This window comes from Pteropus alecto, unplaced genomic scaffold, assembly GCF_000325575.1.
Source record: "Pteropus alecto unplaced genomic scaffold, ASM32557v1 scaffold35, whole genome shotgun sequence".
Taxonomy (NCBI): Eukaryota; Metazoa; Chordata; class Mammalia; order Chiroptera; family Pteropodidae; genus Pteropus; species Pteropus alecto.
The window spans coordinates 8,936,419-8,963,580 of NW_006437828.1; the positions used below are offsets into that span (position 1 = coordinate 8,936,419).

At 43.5% G+C, this 27,162-nt stretch overlaps 1 long non-coding RNA gene across 1 annotated transcript; it reads left to right on the forward strand.

Annotated features, from left to right (window-relative positions):
- Nucleotides 1–402: 402 nt before the first annotated feature.
- Nucleotides 403–20,342, forward strand: LOC112482177. Its single transcript, XR_003047228.1, has 4 exons — nucleotides 403–11,432; nucleotides 11,781–11,832; nucleotides 16,827–17,020; nucleotides 18,801–20,342. It is a non-coding gene; the product is annotated as an uncharacterized LOC112482177 (long non-coding RNA).
- The last annotated feature ends 6,820 nt before the right edge of the window (nucleotides 20,343–27,162 follow it).

The window sequence follows — 27,162 nt, forward strand, 5'->3', positions numbered from 1 at the left end:
CTGGCAGAGTATAACGGGGAGTGCGGGGGGGCTGGGTAAGCGGGGCAGGGTGTGGAAATCCGAAGCAGCAAGGATCACAGTGTTCACCTGCAGAGCAAGTTAACGTTTAGCCATAATATTTAAAACTCCAGAACTGTGAATAACGGTATCAGCTCTTGGGGAGGAGGCTTCGGCGCGCACTTGGCTGGCGGTGGCAGCGAGCGGGCCCGCTGGAGCTGCCGTTCAGAGGGCGAATGCGACCCACGCTGATTCCGAGCCTGTGTAATGACGAGCCGTTCCGCCAGGGAGGTGCGTAGACTGTTCGAGGACCCGTCTATTTTCAGACGATCCAATTTTTTTTTGCACAATCCAAACCTACAAATCTCATGCGTCAAACGCACTTGGCGGGCGGTGGCAGCGAGCGGGCCCGCTGGAGCTGCCGTTCAGAGGGCGAATGCGACCCACGCTGATTCCGAGCCTGTGTAATGACGAGCCGTTCCGCCAGGGAGGTGCGTAGACTGTTCGAGGACCCGTCTATTTTCAGACGATCCAATTTTTTTTTGCACAATCCAAACCTACAAATCTCATGCGTCAAACGTGATGGGTTTCAGACAGAGATCACAGAGGAAGGGGAAGCGGGGAACCAAGAATGTGACCAGAGCTCAACAAAGGGCACAGGAAGAAGGGGACAGGGGAAGACGCCCCCCTGCTGAGGAAAGGCGACAGTCTGGGCCTGCCCCAGAGAAGATGACCCTGTCTGAAGGCCGCAGGGGAGGAAGCGCACAGGGAGGAGGCCGTTCTGGGAAGTGAGGACACAGCCAGGGGAGAGCAACAAGCTCAATTATAGAAAGAGCCGCAGGCAGATCGGCTGGAGGAGGGAGTGTTTGGAATTTGAGACCGTGAGCAGGCCAGAAGTGGGGGAGTCAGAGAGGACGGGGAGAGAGAAACCTTGGGGGCAGCCAGAGGAGGAATGAACTCCACGTCCAGAGCGAGCTCCCGGAGCGGGAGAGCGTGCGAGGCCACAGACAGAGCTAACGGCGAACTTGAGAAATAAAGCCAAACCAAACCGAAACGAAGGAAAAGGAAAGGAAGAGAAAACAGACCGTGTACCTTCAGTGAGAGGAATGGGAAGCACTCGACTGTGTGGAATTCGTTTGATCACGTGGGTTGTTAATTCTTTCTGGGGGTCATGCATTTGCATATGGAATATGTAAACACCTCAAGAGGGTCAACTGCGGAGAAATAAGGCCCAGGACGGGGAAAGGGTGTCTGAGTTAGAGCCCCACGAGGTTCACCTAAGGATTCGGAGGGGTGTGACCCTAGAGAACCTGGAAAGTGGGCTGACCGGGAGTCCGTTACCTGACGGCTGTTGGTGCCACTTGGGAAAAACTCACGACGCTTGTCCTCTGTGGGATACGAGGCTTGAGCAGTGGGCTAGACTAGTCTACTGTTTGTCTTAAAGAAGAAAGCATCTCTTCTGGTTGACGGTGACAGTAGGTAGCACTGCGGTCCCCAGGAATTGTGGAAGGTGGCCTCTCTGTGTCTTAGGCCTTGGCAGGGGGCTTCCCCTAACAATAATCACTTAAGGACTGCAATAGCTAGCATTTATTGGGGGTCCCATCTCAGTACTGTGCTAAGCTCTTGAATGTAGACCATCTTCATTATTTGTGGATTCTATATTCACCTACTTGCTAAAATTTATTTGTGACTCCAAAATTAGTACTCACAGAGCTTTTGTGGTCTTCACAGAGCAGAGAGAAATTTGAGTCCCCTGACACGCATGTGTGATCCCGGCTGAGGTCCAACGGGGTGACACACTGTGTCTTCAAGTTTCGGCTCTCATGCCGTAAACAAGTGTCCTTCTTGGGGTCTATGCGGTGCCATGGTTTTCACAGTTTCGTGCTTTTTGTTGGTGATCTCACTGTTTGAAGTGGCCCCCAAGTGTAATGTGACAGTACTGTCTCATGTTTCTGAGCACAAAAAAGCTGTGATCTGCTCTAGGGGGAAAATATACGTGTTAGATAAGCTTTGTTCCAGCCTGAGTTAGGGTGCCGTTGGCTATGAATTTGATATTAACGAATCAATCCTATATACTAAATAAGGGGTCTTTAAACAGAAACACATATAAAACAAGGTTAAATATTGACCAATTGGCAAAAATGTGACCGAGACTCTCAAGAACCTGGCTTTGAAGCCCCCCTAGGACGGTAGATTGGTTTCGGCTTGTTCGGTGTTGATGGTGATTTACAGGACAGAACCACCAGAAATAGTAAGAACCGACTCTATATTATTTCACGTAATAGTCACAATTCCAGAAAGTAATCTCATTTTTTAATAATAAAAAAAAAAATTAAGAGAGGTTAAATGTTGCGTTCCAAGCTTCCCCAATGACAAACAAGGAGGAGCCAGCTCTGACCTTGGAGCCCCAGCTCACGGTGACCTCGCACGATGCAGGGAGGGCTTCATTCATGAGCAGCCGTGCCGTGCCGTGGCCCCAGGACACTCCTCGAGCTGTTTAATGGGGATTTAAAGCAGAAATGAAATTTCTGAAATCACAGGTAGAGAAAAAACCAGGAAAATGCTCTTTGTTATTGTTGCTATGAACTGTTTATATTCCCGAATGCTATGGCCTGGGGGCCGTGGGGCTCCTTGAGGCTCTGACCAGGCTTGGAAGAGGATAAAATGCTATGCACGTATGTAGTACCCTAGGAGAACGCTGGGCGGGAGCAGGAAATTCTAGTTCTAGTCCTGATTCTGCCAGTAACTTGCTTCCAACCTTTGAGAAAGCCTTCTTCATAGCCTTATACCATTGCTGCTCTACCTGCGAAATGAAAGTTTTGGGTGGATGATTCTCTCCGCTCCATGTTTTTATGATCTGAAAGCTGCAAAGCTCTGTATGGCTTCTAACTGGGTGACCGTAAGTCCTATCTTGCCTGGAACAGGCTTGATCTACACTTTTTGTCTTGCCATAATTATTAATAACATCTTTCGCTCTCAAGAGTGTGCCCGTTTGGACAATCAATTATATAGCTGCCTTGTGCTTAAGCACGATTGTTTCTTGTGTTTTCTTGGCTGGGTCAGATGCAAGACTGTTGGCCCTGGTCTTGTTAGTGGAGACCAGCTGTGTTTTCTGGACTCAGTGGGTTCTTGGTGTCTGGGTGTTGAGCTACTTGGTTCCTGGTCCACCTAACCTGGCTCTTGATTCTCACTGTGGATCGTTATTAGAAAGTGTCCTGCTGCTAAAGCTGGGAAACAACTCTGTTTGCTTTTTGGCTCCCCAAAAGGAAATCGTACCAGCCAGACAGTAAAAAGGGGAAAGTCTTTAGTCCTGAGAAAAAATAGTTTGATACAGCACTGCTGATTCAAGGACGTAGTCCTTGTCATATTAGATTTGGTGCTTTCCTTCATCAAATTGACTGTAATCGTAATGTAATTATGTCCACACTTATTGAAAGTAACGAAATTTAATTTTGAAATACAGAAATAAAAAAAACTAGACTGAGAAGTGAAATGTTGAAACCAAAACTTCCGGCAGTTTTTTGAGTCTCTACAAACATCCTGTTGTTTGTCTTTCTAAACATATTGTTTCATCCTCTTGCTGTCGTGTAAGAAAGTCACATGAATTACTATGCAAAAAATATCTTCAGTGTTAAAACATTATATTCTCCCTCTTCCATTCAAATTCAATAGAAATAAAGCACAAAAAAGAAAATAGTTATGTCTATTGTTATTCTTTCTAGTAGGTTGAAATGCGCTATATAATTTTACTACACGATTGCTAATTTGCTTAGCAAAGCATTTCTCTTCCTGCATAGTGAAATACAAACTTTAGCACAGGCCAGATTAAATAATCTTCGACTTTCTGAATATAGTTTGGAAAATTAAATGATTAATTAGTCTAATTTTCTAATCTGTGTTTCTGAACCAAACTCTCCTTATTTAACTTTCTAGGTAATCTAAGTTATTTAACTTTCTGGGTCATCTTCAGTTATTCAACCCAGAAAGTATAATCTGTTAACGATTAAACAGATATCACCAAACTGGTATTTTAATTGAAATACTGTTTCTGCATGCTGCTCACAGGCTAGAAACAAACCATTTCTCGGTTGCAATTCCTTGCTTCCTGGAAAAAACTATTTTTTTTTTTTTCAGAAAGAAGTGTTGGGGGAGAAGTTGTATATTTTGCAAACCTGATTGACAAACTTGTGTCTGCTATTACAACCTTTTGGGACGATACCGAGATGGGGTGGTTATTGGCTAAAAGATCATATTCCTTGGAACTTGCCAACCATAACTTCGGATGTAAAGCCGTGCCCTTGATGGTCTAAAACAAAGATGTTGAAGCTGCCCCGTGTCCTTGCCTCTGAAATTCTTGCTTTGTGGTCGGGAAATGACCCGAGGCAGGCCCAGAGCCTGGGGGGTTCTGCTGGTTTATGCCCTAACGAGGAAGAAACCAGCAGCAGCTCATATCTGGTTCAGTTTTGAGTTTAAAATAGCATCTGCTTGCTGTCTTTGCCAAAAAAAGGGGCATTTTGATCATACGAGCCAACAGCAAAAGGCATTTTGCATTTTATAAAAACAAAACAACAACGACAAAAAACCTGTTTGTTGCTGGTTTCTTACAGTTTCCACAATTATCTGAATTTGAAATGCTGAATGTTGTTAGGACATTTTTACTTTGTTACTGAGACACGTGTTAAGTAAAAACCTTTTATGATGTTGGGCCTTTAGGCTTAGTCTGTTTTCTGTTAATAATCCTTCTTATTTGATTATGAAAAAAATAAAACAAAACAACTGTTGCCTCTTTGCCTGGCGTCTGGTTCAAGACATTTGACTTTGAAATGCTGGCCTAAGGAGAAGATTCTGCGGTTGCTATTTGCTGAGCCAGGAACAATGGAGGTTGCTGTGTTCGTTGGACTCAGGTACCCCTGTCACCCGTCTCCTCTCCAGCTGTGTTCTCATACTTTGAAAGTCTCGCGAGCACAGACCTCACTTTGGGCATGACCGTGCATAGTTTCACCTTCCTCTTTCATCCAAGATTTGCGGGAAAATCAAAAGTCACGTGGTAATCAGCTCACATCATGAACTACGGGCAAAGATTGAGCCAGCCGCTCCTGGGGACACCGATCACGGGTAAGACCGCGTCACACAAGTGAGGTAGGCGATGACCCAGGCTCAGAGCCAAGAAGGCCGTAGGCTTGAGGTGATGCTGGGAGTGATCAGTTAACACCCCACAAACTCTGCTTTGGGGTCAGAGAAGCTATTTTTTCTCTTTGGATTTTCTGCTCTGAGCGGGTGTCTTTGGGCCCGTCTCACGTGAGTATATCCTCCTGGGAGGAGGGGATCGTAGGTGTTCGCCCTTGACGGGAGTAGGCTCACAGGAGATAGGACTCTTGAAGAGCTTTCCCCTGCATAACTTTCATTTTCTCACGGTTAGAAACAAAACTAAACAATTTAAGTAATTGTGTTTCATGGAAATCAAGAAAGAAAAAACGGTGACTGTGAAGTCATGGACCATAATGCTCACACATATACGGGAAGATTCTGAGAACGGAGAACATCCTGTGCAAGGAAATAATGAAGCAAGTCCCCCAACATTCTGATGAACCTAAATATATTTAAAGTAACAAAAATGCGAAGAGGGCCCTTCTGAAGTCACGAAATCTGCAGATGAAGCAAAGAACCGATTTTGATTTTACTGAAATAAAAGGAGATTTATTTGTCTGTGGGCATCAGCGCCAAACCAGGTCTAAGCAGGGGTTTGCAGCAAAGAAAGGAAACGTTTATTTAAGGAAATGGCACCAAGGTGAGCTAGCGCTCAAAGGCTGGCTCCCAGATGCCCCTAGGGAACGGGTTATGCAGGGGCAAGATTATTAGCCATGGCGGCTGAGGGAGTTCGGGTCGTGGGCCATGGCAATGGTCAGGGTTAGCGTACGAGGCAGCTGGTCATTGATCAAGACCTGAGGTCAGTCATGGCGTCATTCTGTTTGGTCTCGAGGGGAGGTGGCCTGTGGGATCAGTCCTCCTTCATGGGTGTGGAGCTGAAACGCAGCTGAGGTCAAGATGTTATCTTTGGTTTGACCGAAACTGTTTCTGTGGTCAACAGACCTGAGGCTTTGTTCCTAAGACTGTTTGATGCTGCCCAAAATCTGATGTCCGAAGGGCGTAATGATTAAGGGAGTGGGCGCGCAGGTGTGTGAAGGTGGAGGGAGAAGCCAAGAAAAGAAGTGAGTACAAGGCCAGTGTGAAGCCAGGACAAAGCGAAGAGCCAAAGGCATTTTAAACAAGTGAAGATTTGCACGGTCACAGCCGTGCGCTCACCGCGAGGCGCTGAACACAGGGCGCAGGGAGGGGATTCACCAGGTGCGTTTAGTGGGTGGGCAAGGTCGGAATGAAATGACCAAGGCAAGGAGCCCAGGGGAAAAGAGACAGGTTTTCTTTTCCTCATCTTAAAAAAAAAAAAGTTTGAAATGTCCCAAAGGATGAGCAAAGGGCTTTTCTTCAAAAGAGAAGGAGCTATTCCTGAGACCGAGCAGGTGGAAGGATGGAAGCTGGTCGCCTTCTCGTAGGAAGGACGGGGCTGGAGAAACCGCGGAGAGAATTTCATCCAGCTGTTGGAGGTCTCGCAGGACAAGGACGTGAGACTTGACTCATCGGCAGGTCCACGTGATGAACTGAAAACGCCCCCGAGGAGAAGAGAAAGGCTTGGTCTTTTTTTTTTTGGCAATAAATAATGACATAACTGTTGAAATGTGATAAAGAGATTGATAAAGATCACATTATATTTAGGCGTATTCCTTCAAATTTTCTTCTCTATGACACTGTGCCTTATACAGGTGAAATAATTCAATATGACAATGAATGCTTTTTGCTAACAATTTTTTTAGTTTAAAAAGCATAATTATCTCTTTTCTTGCTTCTGTCGGTTTGTTCCTGATTGAGGAAGGCCCGTCTGTAGACCCTTTGTCCCCGTAGGAGGAGACAGCAGTGTTTACATGGTGGCATGCACTGTATTTTGAGATTTAGTGCACACGTCATATGACTGGCTTTGAACGTCTATACCAATTGAGTGATGGCAAATGGCAAATGTTAAACCCTAGAAACAACAAATAATCACTGAGATCATCGTAAGGGAGAGAAGACAAGCTTTGGAGCCAGAAGGATCTGGGCTCAAAGCCCAGCTGCAGGGTAACCAGCTGTGTCACCTGTAACTGCTGTGAGCAGCTTCCCATCTGCATTAGCTGTAATTTCTAATACGCTGTACTGTTGTAGGAATTAGATATAATATATGCAAACTGCTAACATGGTGCCTCACAGAGCTTTGGGGCCTTAGGGCTCATTGCTGCTATTACAGAATACCGTGAGACCATTTCCAGGAGTATGAATATTAGATGCATGGAGTATCTTAAACCCAGTGATTTAAAAAAAAATCCCTCCGATCATCTAAAGTCATAACACAGCAAATCTGAAAATGGTTATTGGAAGTATTAAGAACTACAAAATTTCTGTCCAAACTAGAAATATTTTTGGCCTCGCCTCGAGTGACTGACTGTCCTGTTTTGCCCCAAACTGAAGGAGTCGCTAGAATGTGGGACTTTCGGTACGAAACCTGGGAAAGTCCCAGGCAAACCAGGATGAGTTAGTCACCCTAGCCCCGCCTCACAGTTGTCTGGCCTTTTTGCTACAACTGGGATTCTCTTGGACTGGCAGCTTTACTTGGAAATCAATTAGAAATGCAAATCCTTGGGTCCCAACCCACACCTTCTGAGTCAGAAACCCAGGCCTGGGCCCAGCAGTCTGGGTTTAAATAAGTTCTCCAAATGATTTTAAGCCATGCAGCATGCTAAAGTTTGACGAACATTGCTCTACAATACGTCGCTTATATCAGACTAAGATATTTTGTGAAGAAGAATAGAAAGACACAATGTATTGAGCCTATTTTAATTTCAGACTAAGATATTTTGTGAAGAAGAATAGAAAGACACAGTGTATTGAGCCTATTTTAATTTCTTTTTAAGACACGAGTCAGCGTTTTCATGGCTGGTAGTCCCATTACGAAAAATTCAAGTTGTCTATCATTTAATTGCTGAGCTCCAACAGCGAAGAACGAGAAACGAGAAAGAAAATGACACACTGAGGCTAGGATAATACTGCAGCTCAGGAAATTACACCCGTTGAGGTTCTGAGGGGAGGTGGGTAAGGAGAGTTGAGTTATGCAAACTAAAATGTGGGTTATAGTCTAACAGCTCACCTACCTTTGCCAGGTGTCATGCACTCAGCGTCCCGAACTGGGACTAGGGCAGGAAGTGTGTGGGTAGGGCTACATGATATTTCTGGAAGGAAACAGCCAGGAGCCTCCCAAACTAATGCCATTTTAGTCTCTTTAGCAACCATACCAGTCAGAGCCTCGGAAAGGCTTAGGTTCCTTTTGCAAAGGAAACCAAGGGAATTTTCGTAATACCTCGTCACTATTATTAAGGTATGACTTGAAACATTTGAATGTCTAAGACACAGGACGATACAACAATTTATTTTATTCCATAATATTGAAATCTTCACACCAAGCCCCTCAGCAGCTAACAGGGTTTCCTCTGTGAGGGGTTATCTCTTTTTGTGGGGAGTGGGATGGGGGGAGGAAGAAACAGCCAAATACTATCACACCGATGAGTGGAAATGACTGGCGGAACGGGCCGCTAAACTCCAATTGTCACCACTGTTCCCGTAGGGAGTCTGGGAATGTTAGCGGAAGACGAAGGTGACACCACTTGATTATTTTCCATCGATTGCCTTAATGTTTGCATAAAATATGATATAAGCACGTGTCATCATTAGATTTGCCACAGATCCTAATTCTTCCTCCAATACTAGGCCTAACCATGCCTTTCTTTCCCAAGAAGAACTATCTTTGACCAGGTATAAAATCAGCCGTGGCTTCCTCCATTAACCCTTCCTCCTCAACCCACTGCCGAGTCCTAGAGGTCAAGTCCTCATCTTGCTAAACCCAGGACTCACAAAGGCCAACGTTTCTGCTAGCGTGTGCTAATTTTTGTCTTAGTTGAAAGTATATCTTTTCTATTATGCTCTCGAAATGTTGGATAAATTTAACTCGAAAAGAAATATGATGCCACTAGCTTTGTACCTGCTTATGAGTTGTAGGTCTCTCTGTCTGATTACGGTAAGCTAAGCCACATTCTAGGCAGGTGACATTCAATGACAATACCGCCCCAGCAAATTGGTTTAATTAGCAATCTCAAAGGCGGTCATTTAAATAGATGGCAGATAACCTTTACACGGTCTCACATTATTTTTCATTAATTACCAAATAAAACTAGATATTGAAGCTTCTTCATAATGGAATAAGGAACTCACACTTGAAACACTGTGTATTAAAGATACCTGTAGCTTATTCCTCTCTTTAAAAAAAATGCAAATGGCATCTTTACTTTATTTCAAACCCCAGCCCTGATGGCTGTCCAAACGTTATGGCAGACATAACTTCTTGAGCCACTATAGGAAGGACAGGTAAACACTGAGTTAGCAATCTTTAAAATCAGGAATAGGAGTACAAAGGGATAGGATTTGAAACTTCACGACCACTCCCTGTTCCTGTTCAATTCTCTTTTTTCTGCTCCCTAAACCAATGGGGGTGAGAGAAGGGCCACACTTCTGCGGCTCTTTCTGAAAAGTAGAATTGAATTTGGGAAACAAAGATGGACGGAGGGTACAGAAGGAACAAGCCGGCGAGTATCTCTCCTGACAGACTGTTTTCCGGCATCAGCTCAGTGTGCCTAATCCCCCAGAATTCAAGGAAACACTCTGAGCTGCTTTATGTTATTTCTCTCTTCCTAATTCTGGGGCCAATGTGAAAAGAAATCTAAAGGTGAAAGAAAGGCAGACAATTCAACACCGAGCAAGTCCAGGCTGGAGAGGGCCAGCATTCGCCACGGTCTGCACCCAAGAGGGGGAAGCAAAACATGTCTGGCGTGATGCTCGGCTGGGATCTGCATCATGTCCCATTACTGCGGACATCTCTGAATCCCAGTTTGGAGCCAGGAATCAAGAGGAACCCTCCCCGCACCTGCCCTACTGAGTTCTGCCTCCACGAAGCTCCACTCGACACTTCGTCCCATCCCGAGCCACAGCCTCTGTAACCCTGTCCTCCAGGTGCCCTGCCAGCAGCGTCTTCTGCGTTGGCAGATAACCCCCGAAGTGCTGAGCCTAAAGGCAGAGCTGCAAGGAAGGATCTGCTCACTGGGCTGGCTACCTGTTGCTTCCAACGTCACATACCAGTTTGTCGCTTTCACTCCCAAAGGGAAGGAGAGCCCTCCTGCACATCAGTGAGAAATGTTCACTTCTCATTGGTCGATGGATTGTTTTTGCCATCTTTCTACACGAGAAGACATTGACTCGTGGGCCCGCTGGGGAAAGGCATTCACTGCCTCCGTGGGCTGAAATTTTAGCTGTCTCATCAGGACAAACGTGAAAGAATAGATTTATGAAATTTGGATGATAGTGAGTTTTCCTCAAGTCCTAAGATATTTTATTTCTGTCTCACTTTCTTTAAAAAATATAGAACACTGAATTGAAGCTGAAAGAGTAATTTTGAAGTGTGAACGGTTTAACTTATTGTACGTGTTCAAATTTCTATTTTGCGGCTCCTTTCAAGAGCCTAATCATTATAATCTAATCACGCAATTAAAAAATTATATACTGCTGAAAACAATTACACTAGATGCTTCCAATGGGATAAATTCATTTGGAAATTTAAGACACAAAGACCAAATCTACAGAAGATACCGGCTCAGTGACACTTCTTATTTATACCAATTTAGTTTTATTGCCTGAATGTATGAGATATTATAAAAAAAAAAAAAAATGAAATAAAATCTTTGCAATGAGGGATTACAGAATGGCAGATCTATTTATCTTCCTTTACTAAAAACAGTTCTTAAAAGTTGGATCGTGACTGAGAGGAGAAAAGGGTGAAGAAGCAGAATGTCGCCAAGCACAGAGAGATTCACAGTCCCCCTCATCCCACCGCTGGACCAGTCCCATGAGGTGGGCGTTAGAGTCCCACTGTGAGGCTGGGGAAATGGAGGCTCGAGGAAATTGAGCACCGAGGCTGAAGAGACAGAGAGATGGAGATTAAACCATCATTTTTCTCACGGATGGGAAGGACTGGAAAATCCGGCGTCACACCTGTGAGCGAGTGGGCCTGCCCGAGCTCCCACAGAACTAGAAGTTCTCGCCCTCCGGGTCCCTGTGACAGCGCCAGCGCGGGCCTCCCGTCCCCAGGGCCGAACACCGCTCCGGATAGTCACCCACAAATGTGACGAGACAAAGGAGTATGTTGGGGACAGGCGGGGAGGAGACATCACACTGCGGAGCCGAGTGCCTGGGTTCCTCTCCCAGGCTCCCCCGCGGGACGGTCACTCCTCGTCCTCTGGGGAGAGGTGAGTGAAGGAGGTGGAGAAGCAGGGGTGTCCCCACCACTTTTCCTCCTTAAAAGAGGAGTGGAAACCTCTTCCCTTCTAAGGGGACATGAAGAATAAAGGTAGACCGTTTGCATGAACGCAAAGCCCTTACGACACTGTCCCCGGGGACTGAGGCCCACGTGCCACTGCCAGTTTGTGCCAGCAGAGACTCTTTCATTTCCTTTTCTCCATGCCAGGGGTGACAGTGTGGCTGGGTGGTTCAAGGCTTGGGTACTGGATCGCCGGCCCGGGTTTGGATACTGGTTCTGCTACCTATAGGAGCTTTAGCGACTTTCTGAATCTCTCTCGATCTCCTTTTTCTCAAAGATAAAAATGGCATCTCCCCAGGGGCAGTTGCGAGGACAGTGACAAACACTGGGTATGTATTTTACATGTTATCCGCTATCATCCTGGACGTAATTTCTTGTAAGCAGACTCTCCGGCAAGCACAGGATGAATGAATTGTAGGAGTTCATTTAAGCGCTGAGAGGTCATGGGTCACAGCATTTCACCCTTTGGTAGATAAGAAGAAAGGGGTGAGGAGTTTAGACCAGGGAACACAAAAGGGGGGTGAGCCTGTTTGCCAAACACCCCGAAAGGGGAGCGCGTCCACATTCTCCACCCCTCCCCCATGTTAGAGTTTCCTTTTTTCCTTCCTTTCCCCCGACCCCTCCCCTTCTCCCTCTTCTCCTCCTTTTTTCTCCTCCCTTCCGTTTTCTGTTCTTTCTGTCTTTTCTTTTCTAGAAAGCAGAATTCTAAACGTGATAACCGTTCACTTCATCCAGCTCCGCAAAGCAAATGTTCTCGGCAGCGCCTTCATGATTGAATTGTTACAGGATCAACATGTAAAGCCTTTCTCTGGGAAAAGCTAAACTCTAAACAAAGCAAAACAAAAAAAAATTAGAAGGAAAGTTTCAGGCTAGTTTCATCCTTTTGAAGAGCGGGGAAGGAGGGGGCTTTGTGCAGGGGACACACAGGGAGGCCCAGTGTGGCCGAGCCCGGCAGACGCTGTGACGTTAGGTCTTGGTTTGAATCCAGACTAGAAAATCATTACTTTCTAAACCATGAGAGTTTCGGCCCAGAAAAGTCTATGCGAAGAGGTATTCGTCTGGAAAGAATTTATGATTTCATAGAACTAGAGAAGAGTAAAGTTTCAACGGGTGCCTCTCCCGTCTGTAGAACATCTGGTTCCAGCTGTTTTGGGCCACTCCGAGCCGTGCGTACGAGGAGCCAGTTAAAATCCGTGCTCCGCTGGCCAGTGCTTAAACTCCAGGAGAGGCACTGGGAGCAGCCCGAGGGGTTCAGCTCTTCACCCCAGCAGGCTCTGACGTCAGCCTCTGGAAGACTGCTTGTAAGTAGGTAGTAAGCTTGACCATTAAAAAATAATTTATCCTTTAATAATGTACCTAGTGTAAAACTTAGTGACTCTCTCTACATAATATACTGTATAATACAGTATAATACAGTATATTATGTAGAGAGAGTCACTGTATTATATACATATAATACAGTATGTTATATACAGTATGTTAATACAGTATAATACTGTATAATACAGTATATTATGTAGAGAGAGTCACTGTATTATATACATATAATACAGTATGTTATATATTATAATGTGCAGTATATTATATATGTACATTATGTAATACAGTTAATATATTGTATCATATCATTGAAATTTGCTGAGGGAGTAGAACTTAAATGTTCCTACCGAAAAGAATTATTCTTGATCAGCAAATATTCTTGACCAGAGAAATAGTGTATTAATTTTATTATCATAAAAGCATAAATGACCAGACATGATCTCTGCGTTTCCTTGGCTATTATACTGTGCCTAGTTTCTTAGGAACACATATGTGAAAGAGAGGAAGAGACCAATTACTATTTAATGCCCTAGATGTGAGAAACGGAGAGGACCAAACTAACTTTTCACAATCACCTTCCGTACGCTACCTGCTTTACACATGTTACCTCAGTTGATGCCCATGACCACTTTATAAAGTGAGTATTTTTTTTACTCCCATTTTAAATGAGGACACCATGGGCCATAGCATTTTGTTAAAACATGAGAGCCGAGCAACCGGAAAGTGCTGGGGCCAGGATGTGAACTCACGTCTCGTTGATGCCATGGCCCCTGTGCGTCCCAGTGTAAAATGGTGCTCCCAAAAGCAGGATGAAATCTGGACTCTGGTCCTGAGCTTGAATTTCCCACAGCAAAGAACCACTTTCCATAATCCACAGTAAAAACTCTTCCATTTGCTACTGTTGAGCTATGTGCGAAATCTCCAGGCTGGGCTCAGTGGTCCTGTGTCTGCGTGTGCTGCTGCGGCTGGGGCGACTAACAGCTTCCTGAGGTCCCCCAGGGCCAGTGCCTTCCTGAAGTCTGCTCTTTCATCCGCAGCCCCAACCCAGCCGTAGCCACATCCGGGTTCTCCTCACCACCCCGGTAGTCGTCACCCTTTCGTTTGAAACGAGATCATCCCATCTCTGGTCACTGTGTCCTGGCTCCCCAGTCACCCTTCTCACCCGCTGCCCACAGTCCAGCTGCTTAAAGTCCTGAGCGTCTGGACTGTCTTAACTCTCTTCGTCCTCTTCAATAACACCGTTCTCAAGCCCCTCAGCGCGTTCGTTCCGAAGGCTGCTTTCACGAACGACGGAAACGTATTCTCAAGAAGTCTAAAATCAAGGCATCGACAGGGCATCGCTTGCTCTGAAGGGTGGAGAGAAGCTTGCCCGGCCTCTTCCTAGTTTCTGGAGGTTCCCAGTAAACCTTGGCCTGTAGCTGCATCTCTCCAGCCCTTCCCTCTTCTGTGTGTCTCTGCCTTTCTTCTTACAACGACATAAGTCGTTGGATTTACTGCCCACTCTAACCCAGTACGACCTGGTCTCAACTAATGACTTCTGCAAAGGTACTATTTCTAAATAAGGCTACATTCTGAGGTTCCAAGAGGACATGAATTGGTCGGGGGAGGGCGGCATTATTCAACCCAGAACGCTCAGGGACCTGACCGACCCTCATTCCCTGCCCAGATTTAGCAGAGAGGGTCACCTGGTGGTGACAGCGCTGACAGCCACAAATTGTTGCTTGTCCTGGATTCCAAGATGGCTCAGAAAGACCCTGGAAAGCCACATAAGTATGAAGGTCTGTTCCTTACTGTGGCATTTTTTTTGGATATTTGCTGGGCTCCTTGCTTGTTATGAAGCAGGTAATAAATAGGCTTAACTCACTTTGAAGACAAGAACATACTTTGTAATCTGATAGATGCGGTTCCTTATACTTTAAAGCGATAGAAAAAAAAATGCCCTGAAGAATTTGAAAATAGGCATAAAACTTGTATGGAAGTCAAAGAAGAAACACATCAGTTTAACAGATAATAGAAATTGCTTCTTAAAAACCGCCCTAAGAAAGATAACGAACTATAAATTGTGCCTGCCAAAATACAGTTCTCATGGACGATCATGCACCTGACGCTCTTTTTCCCGATTGAAAACGAATCAGGGATTGAAGTCACTTGAAAGAAAGATTTTTTAAAAATTCAGTTACGTATATGTAAATTATAGCAGCTCCACCCACTTTCGTATACAATACCAACTGAAATTCTCACAAGCTGGCCAACACATGTCTATAGACAAAATCAAGGTTTTGTACTATGATCTGCAGCTGAGTTATAGTGGAGACAAAGCAAGGACACTTTGCTTATTATCGTCCATGAAGCCAAACTAGATTTACAGCTCAACACAGCAGCCACAAGAAGATGGAGAGCAGACGGGGAATGTGGATGGACGAAAATTACCTCGATTCAAATAAACCGTAAGAGGATTGCTGGACATAATTATTATAATAGCCTTAAAAAGATCACTTCACCAAATGTTTTTATCCGAAAAAGAGTAAATCAGATTGGTAACCGTCTGAGAAACTCTACTTCTGCTATATTGACCTTTTTTCCATGAGGATGGGAGGACTCAGGATGAGTGGACAGGGGGCTGGTGACGACCCATCTGAATCTACAGATTTGTAAAGAGGTGGGAGAGGCAGGTATTGCCAAAAAGGCAGACAGCATGAACACCTTGAAGGCTATTTTCAAATGAGGCAGGACTTAGACTGTTGAGCTTGTCTAGAAGGCTTCATTAACGCCTTAAAGCATGTTTGTCAGGAAGCCCCGTAGGAGATTAATTAACAGCATGAACTTGAGAACCAGACAAATTTGCGAATGAGTCTCTCCTATGTCTCTATGAGTAAAGAAATTATTTCCCCTACATTTCATCATATTGAAGTCAGAGTTTATGAGAGTATTTATTAAATAAAGTTAGCATATGGCTTTAACATGATAATGCAGAATTCAGTGGCAGCTCTAGTAAAATAAACAATCTAATTACGTCAAAATTGGACCTTACGTGAAGTAGGGTGATTGGTTTTCATTTTCTATAATATGTGAGCATCTGCGAAACTGGCGAATGTCAAGACGTTTCTCAGAAAATTTTATAAAAAGAATCAGTAGAGGAAATTTAGATTGAGTTGCTATATAGCCTATCAATTTGGTCTTTCTAATCTAAGTCCTTGGGTTTTAGATTTATGAATTCTTATAATTTTATGTAAATGGATGCCTGTATGTGTGTACATTTTGAAAAAGAGATGGTTCGTAACTTTCATCAAATTTTTAAAGAGTTTCGTAACCCTGAAAACATAAAGAATCATTACTGTACATGAAGAAATAGATTCCACGTGGAATTCTTTAATTAGAGTCTTCTTAGTAGAACATAAAGGTATTTATAATAGGTATTAGTAAATTTCCAAGTGATAGAAATTGTTAAATATGCCCTCTATTATTACTATTCAATTCTTTTTGTATTTCTGGAAACGTGAATCTCAAAGTTCATCTAAGACAAATTTGACCCCCGCTTCCACCACATCCTCAAAATTTCTCTTTTTCCCTTAGCTTTTTAGGACTTATATGAGATTATTAATAGACCATAATTTTTATTGTGGCTTCCTGTTAAATGGTCTGTTTCTTTCTCTATGTTGCATACTGAACGCATTTAATGGAAAAATGTGAAGCGCTATATTATTCAGGGGTGTCTGTGGTGTCCCCCCCGCCTGTCTTTCTCCTTGTTCTTTTGTTGATAGGAAACAGTTTTCGTGCCATCTCTGCTAGTGCTCTCAAAAGACCTCTTTCAAGAGCGATCATAAAGAAAATAAATGATAGATGTGTGGCTTGTTTTCATACACACACACACACACACACACATTTCCATGAAATTTCATCATTGTTAAATGTAATCTCTGGGAACCTGGAAGCATCGCATAAAACTTATGGAAATGTAATTGATTATTCTGGTTAATTAACATTGTTCTTTAATATTTTCAAGGTCAACTATAGGATAGTTTATATTTCTAAGAAACAGAGCGCATACTGCCAGAAGCTTAAGAATCTATTGAGAACAATCTAAGGAGTTTAAAGAGAGGCGGCAGGTGGAGTCGAACCGGGTTTTCAGGTACCTCGATGACCGCAGATGAGTCACCACATTGTGCAACTATTTTCTTAGTTGTCCACATCCAGCAGGTAAATTTTAACAGTGCACCTAGGCTTCTTTGTTTCTTGGATGTCACTCGATGGTAACCAAATGAATGAAACAGTAACGCGTAAATCAGATGGAAGGGTATTTATCTGTCAGAGCAGACTATATCTATCAATGTCTGTTATACTTGTGTCTTCTCCCTTTAATACCCACTTCCGGGAATCCGGGAAACAAAAATAATTGATAGTCGAGAGCTGAGCATAGGATTCTAACAGAGTAACCCAGCTATGGGAGAATTTCTAAGGAACGGGCTGGATCCCACCACATACTCTGCTCTCGGGGTGATTTTCTAACTGCCTGGTGAGGCTTGAGCCAGGTGTCCTGTACTTGTAAACCGGATCTGCACTGCCTTGCAAGGAACCCTCAGGTGAGATATTGGGCCTTTCCGAGCCTCCTTTGCCTCAACTCTTAGTAGAAGAAATGATAGTATCTTCCTCGTAAGGGTATTGTAAGGTTGAATTAAGAATGAATGGAAAGAACTTAGCACTGTGTTGATGCGTAGTTAATCATTTCTATCTGTCGGCCCCTTTGTTTAATTACTCTCTTACCCTCACATGTTTTATTTTTCTTCCTTTCCTTCATTCTTAAACTACATCCAATTTGTTTTTCCTTAAAAATGAGAGATAAACAAACATGTATCTGAGAAATACTTCGCATTGTTTCTTTGTGTCTGGATCTCATTCCGTTTCACGTTACTATATGCGAATTGAATTCATTGCCTCTGACTGTTACCTAGTACACGAGCTATATTTTACATATCTATTTACTTAGTGATGGGAGGAGGTGGCTCCAAACTCTTCGCTGCTCCCAAACATCCCTGTGAGAAACAAATAGGTACATGGCTCCTTGCGAATGCGTACAAGCTCTTCTCTGGGGTATGTTTCCAGGGACAAAATTCCTGTTCATAATTGCGTACCCTTACATATGGTAAAACTGGAAGGACAGCACATACTTTTATACACTTTTCCGGTAGGGTAGGGAGGGACATGGGATTGGAGATGGGGCAAGAGGAGAAAAGTAATAAATCAAGGGCCTTCCTCAGATGAATGCTAGTAGTAGTGTACCTTGGTCTGATGCATGATCGATTCAGTCCTATGTACCTGAGGTCCTTGAAAATGAAATAAAAATGAAGTAAAAAATAATATGGCTTAATGCATTACCAGAATAAATACGATGCCTACTAACCTTAGTGTTCCCATCTGTGCTCAGGATGAATGTGCTGAGAATCAGGATGTCAGACTCCTAAGACCCTATTAAGATGCTGCAGAAATCAAAGATGATGTCTGCGAGGCCCTTAAAAACTTAAGTTTTAGGCTCTATGTGAACAATTCAAAATTATTACTCCGTACAGATAACGTTCGAAATTTTATTTATAGATCTCTTTGCTAATCCACCCTGGCGATGGCCGGGACTTAAATGGTCTCTTCGAGCTTTGGCTCTTGTTGATTCCCATTGAGCCTATAAAGATTTCTTGTGAGTGGACTATGTTTTGACACTTTGACCATTTCATCCAATTAAAGAATGGAGGGTCTCACACTCAGGTCACATATCATTTGGTCACGTATATTAGCAAAAGGTACAGAATCAGGTGATTTGAAGTAAGTAGTACAAAAAAAAAAATCTGAAACCAGGGTTCAAGTGTTAGCTTAAATTTACACTCATAAATGGATATGACTTTAAAAAAAAGGAATAAAAGATTATTCAAGTTTTACCTATGCCAAAAAATCAAAATAATTACACTTTTCACTTTTTTGTCTTTTACAGGCCCAGTGCTAAATGACAAGTATGACAGCTTTTCGGAGCAGAATAAGGTGACTGTTACTTCAGGAACTGAGGAGAGATAGGCCTGGGAAAGTGGTTGTAATGATTTTCTTCAGAACTGATAACAAGAATTAATAACATGAAAGAGAAGAATCTTCGTGAGACATGTCTGCAGGCAGCTCGGTCCTTTAATTCAGAGCAGAATTGTTTTAATTTTTAATAGTTTAGGATGTAATAGATAAATTAATTAAATTAGTTCATGTTGTTCAAACAGTCATAGTATCAGTTATTTCCGGTAATGCATAGCACAACAATTCTTTTCCTATTTAGGAGCCAGGAATAAGCAGCGGAGGAGCATAGTTAGAAGTAAACAGTACCACTAATTCGAAAAAAACTATTTCCAGCTCATTGAATTGTTTTTTAATTTCCTCCTTTATCTCCTTTATTGTGTCTAAGATATTCGCATCGCTCAAATATGATCTTTATATGTTCTGCTTATGATATTAAATACACAAATTTTATTTTAGTAGTGCATACAGAAACGATCCCATGTAGTCTGGATAAAGGAGATTTAAAGTACAGGTTACAAAGGATTAATTTTATGTATAAATCCCATTTTTACTCAGTTAGCCAAGGAAGTTCCTCACTTGTAAAACCTTCACGAGAGTTAACTATAAATATACCGGAGGCAAAGCTGGGGATTTGGGACAATAATTTATGATTAAATCCAATCTTTTAATCTAGCCTTCGAGAGTTGACTATGAAACCTCTGTCCTCAGAGCTTTGCCCCTTTTAATTATAATTCCTTGTATACTCATTGATTTAGGGAGCTGGAAGATTCACCTCCTAAAATAGGGCACTTCCTGAATGGGAATCTGTTTAAAAGAGTGTTTGACATATCATGTAGCTGCAACCCTTTCGACAGGCAGTAGCTATTGGTATAAAAACCAGCAGTTAAATCTCATATTCACCTCTGTTCTACATACAGCATATGCTTACATATTCTTATTGTATGTCTACAGTTTAACTCCATTTTCCAAATCTAACCTAGCCTGCTTCCTTCCTCTGGGGCAAGAAAAGCAACTCGTAAAGTCATCTGAGCATCATAACCTTCAGGTGGTATCTTCTGGGCTTGAAGGTTTGCCAGAGGTGCTGTGTGTTGGCTCACGCCACTCAACAGGAAGTCTGCACTGAACCCACATCTCTGATCACCTGTTGCCCTGAGGAATATTCACCCCGGAACATTCACCAGATTGTCTTAATTCACCTGTCTCCTGCTTTGTGTCACTCAGCCCTAAGGGAAGAGATTGAACTGTTTAAAATAGATCTCTATTTTAATTCTACGGTTAGAAGATTGGAATTTGACTCAAAAATCTACTTGTTCTAGCTCCAGTGGTTCTGGTGAATATTAAAAGAGGGAAAATATATTTTAAAAAATATGCTCCAGCAAATCTGTAGCATCTTTTTTATAAGCAAAGCATTAAACATCACCCACTTGCTGGCCACTGCTCCCCACCTTGGTCATCTGAAGTCAATCACTGCTGTCCTAGGAGGATGGTGGAAAATGCCAGGGAACTAATTCAACGACACGCTCATGTTCCATTCATTTAGCAAGTGGTTCTCTGAGGAGGGGAGCATTTCACGTATTCCTGACTGTACTAAATTAACTTAGAAGATTTAAGGATGACTTTGCTCTTTTCAGTTCTCAGCTGTCATCTTAGAGTTTTCTTGGTCACGAGAGGATCTGTGAACATTCAGGAAAGCCTAAATGAGCTATCGTTAGGCCACAGGGATTTAGAAGCTTGAGTGTATTCTGTGGCATTGGTGGGACTGCCTCTGTACAATTGATATCCCTAATTATCGGCAGCAGATAGCACTGTCAGTGAATGAACGACCTTCTCAGGTCCTTTCCCCAAGTAGACTCGTGCTATCACAGTTCAGAGGCAATCGCTGTCCATCAGCCCCAGGTCAGCCTGCAATGCCGGCGGCTTGGGCTTCAGAAAGACACTGGCTGGGGCCGAACACCTCATTTTCCTCCTCCGAGGCACAGTTACGTAAGAGAGAGGCTCTTCTAGGGCTTTAAATGCTTACGTAGTGATGGAAGATACCATTGCCTGGATTTGGTACAGCTGGGAAGAAAAGGTTAGTCCAGGATGAGAGATGTCTGAGACTCAGCAGCTGAGGCGGAGAAGGAGGCCAAATCACAGAAAGACGAATAGCACATGATCCCACTTACAAGGCGTATCTAAAATTGTCCAGCCCATAGAATCGGTGGCATGGTGGCTGCCAGGGGCGGGAGGAGGAAATGGGGTGTGATTAATCAACAGGCAGCAAGTTTCAGTTGTGCAAGAGAAATAAATTCTAGAGACCTGTGCAAGACTGTGCCACAGTCAGCAACACTCAGACTTTTGTTGAGAAGGTAGATCTCGTGTTAAGTATTCCTACCATAATAAAAAAAAATACAGTGGAGTCAGATCTGTTGATAAGTATTTGGCAGATCGCAGGATCCAAGAATCCTTATTCAAGGCAGTCTGAAGCATGACGCAGGCCCTGGGGAACAGACAATAGAAAGAAAGACTTTTCACTTTGCAGAATAAGAATTCTCTGCCTTCAGAGAACACTGGATGCCTCTTTACCCCACACCCCTACACTGAAATGCTTTTCTCATTTGTAAAAACTGTGCTTTACCGTTTACCTGAAGGTTATAACTGTGACTCTACCTAATAACCCACATTTATGATTCCTTTTAGAAGAGCCGCAGAGATGGCGATGGAGTGTAACACCTGAAATAATAGGATTTTACAGGAAATAATGTAAATGAAGCCTTTTGCCCTTAATGACCCATAATAAAATGCTCTTGTTACCAAGCTCTGCAGGCAAATCCAGTGCAGGTTGCCATGGCAACGCCCAGCTGTGTCTCCGCTCTGTTGCTTAATGATCAGTGTGATGTCAGGCTCTTGAGATAACCACAAGCTTAGACAAATCTTTACAGCCACAGTGACAGTCCACTCGGGACTGCAGCCATGTCTGGGTGAAGGCTCCCGGGTTCAGGTATAATTAAAATACACGCAGACCTATGATTGGGAAGGTTTCAGCAGAGAATTAGGTCACCTTTGTCATTCTGTTCTCCACATGACTGCCCAGGAGGAAGCGAGCCAGGAACAGGGCAGCCACAGTGCCTTACTGAAGATGATGCTTCTCCTGTGGGTGGGATGAGTGGCTGGTCCACACTGGTCCACACCACAAAGGACACCACAAAGACCTTTGGGTCCCTGCTTCCCAAGTTCCCTTCATCTACCTGTCTTCCAATGCGACCGAGTTCTAAATTCCATCAGTCGTTCCTCTGACTGAGACAACAGGGCCAGAACCTTTTACCCAGCACACAGTTTTCGAAATTTGTTTATTATCTGGGGGACAAGACAGGCCCCGGGCAATCTGGCCTTTTTCTCTCTTTCTTTTCTTCTTTTCTGCCTCCCTCTTTCACGCTCTTAAAAGTGTTCATTAGGTACTTGTCATCTGCCGGGCAATTACCGGAAACATAAGGATGCGGAAGGCTCAAGCCCTGTCCTCTAGGAGCCCGCAGGTCATCGGAGACCTCGTGGCATGCAAGCAAATGTGTAAGCGAGACAGAGGAGAGCACAGGGCACGGGCACATCCATCCGACCCGAGGGGAGTAGGACGGGCTTGGAGAGGAAGCGAGGCGGGGTTAACTCTTGGAAGGAGGTCCGCGGGGCTGGGGCAGGGGCGAAGAAGGGATGCCGTGTGTAGAGACTGAGGCATGAAATAATCTCGTATGTTCGGGGAACCGCAAGCGATTCACGATGGCTGGAGCTTTGGCCATGAGGGTGGTCTGGGGAGAAATCGGATTGAGAGGTGGGTATGGAACCAGAGGCTAATGAGCTTTGACTGTACTTTGCAGGCGGGTAGGAGCTACTTCAGGCTTTAAGGAGGTCAGGCAGAGAATTATAGTTGCCATTTCGGAAGATTATCCTTCCAGCAGAGAAAGGCATGACTGGAGAAGTCATGGGACAATTAGGATGTTATTAAAATAGTGTAACTATAGATGACATCTATTTTTTTTTTTTTTGGGTCTGTCTAGCCTGCTTTTTTGAAGAGAATTGCCCTGCCCTCAACCCCCGGTTCACCCACACAGGAGTGGACATAGGACCCAAACCCAGACCACATCAGCACCCCAGCCCCAATTAACTGAGATCCATCCAGGTGGGCATGTAATCCAAGCAGCACTGACCAGACTTCTCCCAGGGCATTTTACATATGGCTCCTAAAAATAGGACTTCCTTCCTCCCTCCCCCACATGATGAAAGGATGTACCTTTTGGCTTTCGGAGGCCATCTTTCCTGTGACATGGAGAGGACCTCTGATCATTAAGCCAATACTTAGAGGAAAATGTACTGAAAGATGGGAAAACGGAGCTTTACGGATGTTGTTTGAGTCTCTAGGATCTGGGACCTAGCTCTAGCTGTGTCTGAATCCATCAGACAGATGGCCTTGCCAGTCACACACGCCGATACCTTCCTTTTTGACTGAGCAAGTCGAGTTAGGTTTTTGTCACTTGCAATGAAATATTTCCCGACTAAGGACCCAGGTAAAAACGACGAGAACCTGAGTTGAGGCTGGAGAGGCTGGAGAGGACGGTTTCAGGGAAGTTTATAAAGCTACTCAGAGCCTGGAGAAGGGGGCTGAGTGAGAAGTGCTAACAGAGGCACCTACGAGATACCAGGGGGACACAAAGGTGGTCCCACCATCGCGGGCCTCCTGCCCCTGTACAACCAGGGTTGCGAAGGTTCAGCTTTGGTGAGAGAGTTGGTGAAGAATGCTGCTACTTCTAACCTGGCCTCGATCTTCTTTGGAGTGACCGGATTTATAGGAGCTTTAATCTTATATCAAGCTGGTCCTGCCTGCCTGTCTCTCACTGGTCATGATTCTATTTATCTGGGTCCAAGTGTCACAGTTCTGTTGTTCATGGTTCTATTTAGTCACTCTCCTCCAGAAAATCCCTTCTCATATTTTAATAAGACATTCATGTGTCCTTTTCATCGTCATCTTTCCAGTCTAAATAACTTGTCTCTAGTCATCTTTTAATGTGCTTCCTAGGACATGGTCTGGGTGGTTTTTAAAGGCGCATGTATCAGTATGTAAAAGTTATCCTATTAACTCGTTATTTATCTTCCGTTTTCGTTAAATAGTCCTATCCATGTGAACAGGGACCTTGTGTGTTTTGTTTATTATCTACCCCCAGCACCAAAATCAGTGACAAAGTAAGTAGGCACTCAATAAACAGCTGCTGGGGACTAATTCCTGGTTTCCAGCCCATAATCATCTTAATGGATCTCTTTAGAAATGCCCTAGAGTTTATGTACAGCCCAACTAATACGCAGTGTCCGATATCAGTAGAACCATCACAGATTAGAAGAGGGTGGTTGCCAATCTGTTCTAGATCAGTCTATCTATATGGTATACCCCAACATTGCACCGGCTTTGGGGGAGCTGATCATATGGTCACCCTATGTCGGCCATCTCAAACCAGGAAGTCTTTTTCATGAAATAGTTGCTAAGCCATGTCTCTGCATTCTGTAGTGTGGCATTGCTAGATTAGTATATTTTTTTATATTTAGATCAGAGCTTCACATAGATCTTTGCTAAATTTAGCCCAGTAAGTGTCTGCATGGTTTTTGCTCCCGATTCTCTCGTCCAGTCTTTTGTTCTCTGGCTTCCTGTCATCAGCATCACTGAGGAGGGAAAGCAGGGTCTCTAGGCTCCCAGAGGTCCAGCTTTCCACGTCATCCGTGTCACCAAATATCCGCACACAGCCTGCCATCTAGAACATACGTGGTTAAGTGTTGATTGGGCAATGCTTGGAAGACGTGCCTTCTATATTTTTTTCAATTTTTAAAGAAAATGTAAAAAAGACAGTGTACTTTAGACTTCTTCCAGAAACATCTTTCTTTGAGTAAGGTCTCAGGATGTTTTGCTGTCATCTGGGTACACGGCACTTACGCTGTAGGAACCATTTCAATGAAAAATGAGTTTAGACTGACGTGAGTTGATTTTAAGGATCCTGGTGGCTGGCAGGTCCTCCTCCATGGGTTCCCAATCCTCTGGTGGGGAAAGCATTTAACGGAGTCAGTTATGACAATGTACTGAGTTTCCAGGTTGCTGCAGCCGATCAGAACGTTGTGTGTGTGTGTGTGTGTGTGTGTGTGTGTGTGTGTGTGGTGGGGAGGTTGGAGTAGAGAATCAGCTACAAAAATCCCAGAAGGTTTAATCTTAAAACCTATTTTTGGACTACATAAAATTTCATTTTGTTTAGAAAAACATCACATATCCAGTGACTATTTGAAATATACTCATTGATGATTATAATCAGAGATGTTCCACGAGCAGCCTCTGTCCCCGCTCGAAGCCTGGGGATTGTTTCTGGCTGACTGCTCATCCTAGGTTTGAGCCAAGAGGATGCAGAAGGAAGGAGGCAGGTAGCAGGGGTGGGGGCTGACTGCGCCCCGCATCCCCTCCGATGGCTCTGGTTACGCCCACGGTAATGACTCTGGAACATGATGAAGGACCTTCCTAGAATTTCAACATCCTGACCAGCACAGAGCACATAGCAGCAGACCAAGCCGAAGCCCCTCTTATCATAAAACAGTGCGGTCCTTCTGCCTTAAGTGCCCTCGTCCAGAATTCATCGGCACGAAGAGCCACATTTCCTTGAAACGAACAGGACATTTAATAGCGACCACGGTATCTCCTACTTGATTTCTGGCTGCCTTTTCTCTGTGGATTTTGGCAAGAAGAAGAGAACTCAGATTTGACTATACATAAGCCAATTCAAATGAGGCTTGTAGTGTCGTTTTGTTCAAGCTAATTCGAGGAGGCTGTCACTTTCCCCCAATCTGTGGCCGTTAGTATAATTACTATCGCATCTCTACTATCACATGCTATTCTCCATAGGCTGTAAATTAGGCATGGATAAAAATGGAGACAGCGCACAGGGTTATTTTTTTCTTGTACAGAGATCTTTCAGGGACTCTCACACGGTTTCCTGAAAAATATTTCTGAAACTTTATTTTCTGCTTTGTAAGGCCTTAGAGTTTCTCCTTCCTCCACCATCTCTCTCTCTCTCTCTCTCTCTTTTCTTTCCTTCTAATTAGAAATGCACAGAAAAGCATGAACATCTGAGGGGCAGGAGATCATTATGAAGCAGATTATGACTAAGATGAGCTAAATGGTAAGCTCATTGTTTTAAAGAGTCCCTGCCTTGTCCTGTGTGTCGAATTGATGGCTGGAAAATAACTAAGCCTTACAGGAGCTTTTAATTATGTCATATTTCACAGCTCTTCCAGAAACAGGGACTGAGTTTGGCTAATTCAAAGAGTACGGTGCTTAATGGTACCAAATGCCTCCGTGAGTACTATTTGAATAAAATGATGGTTAATAATAACAGCCCCATAAACATTTGCCGACCGATGCATTTACAGACTCAGTGAAGAAACTCTTGGTTTATTAGTTAATTTGACTGCCTCCCAATTTCTCCACCAGATGGCAGAAGAAGGGCCAGGTTATTGAGCTTGAGGTATTTTTGATTCTTAGGTATAAAATATGAGATGGCATCAAAGGCAGGAAATAAATGCTTAAATATATTGCTATGATTATGTTTTTATTCTACTTCCTACATGGAAATATCTTGAAATAAAGAAAGGATTGTGGAGAATTCAGGTGTTAGGTTAGAGGTTAAAAATTAAGCAGGGGATTACAGCCCAAGGGGTCTGTTAATCCTCTTTCTGGCATCCTAATGAAATCAGCAACCGGCACAGGAAAATGACTCAATAACGCTTTTCACACGTCCTCCCTGTGTACTTGGAAAAGTAAGACAAAAGATGTGAGTTGCTCTTTTATCCAACGCCAAGATGGTCTAAGAATTAAGAATTACTTTCTCTACTCCTATTTAGTGTGACTTTTGAGGATAAACCCTTAATATCCACCTCACAGGTTAAAGTACACGAGGAAATAAAAAAGGTTAGTCAGGGACCTGAGGGCCATCAGCCAACAAAAAGAAGAGTTTGAATTCTTACAGCCAGTAAATGTTTAACATCTTGGCTCTGTCGAGTGTTGCCTGAGTTTATTTACCAAGTTCTTAAACAAACTGGGAAAAATACTTTATTGTCCCTGTATAAATTGATTTAAAGGGGGGGATTTGAAAAAAAAAGTGTATTTCAGTAGGAAAACCACTGGGTTAAACTTTATTTTCATTGGAATGTCTCGTCCGTATTAAAAAAAAAAAAAAAATATTTCTCATGATTTACACGGTTTGTCTTTTGAGATAAATGGCCATTGTATTACAGTTTAA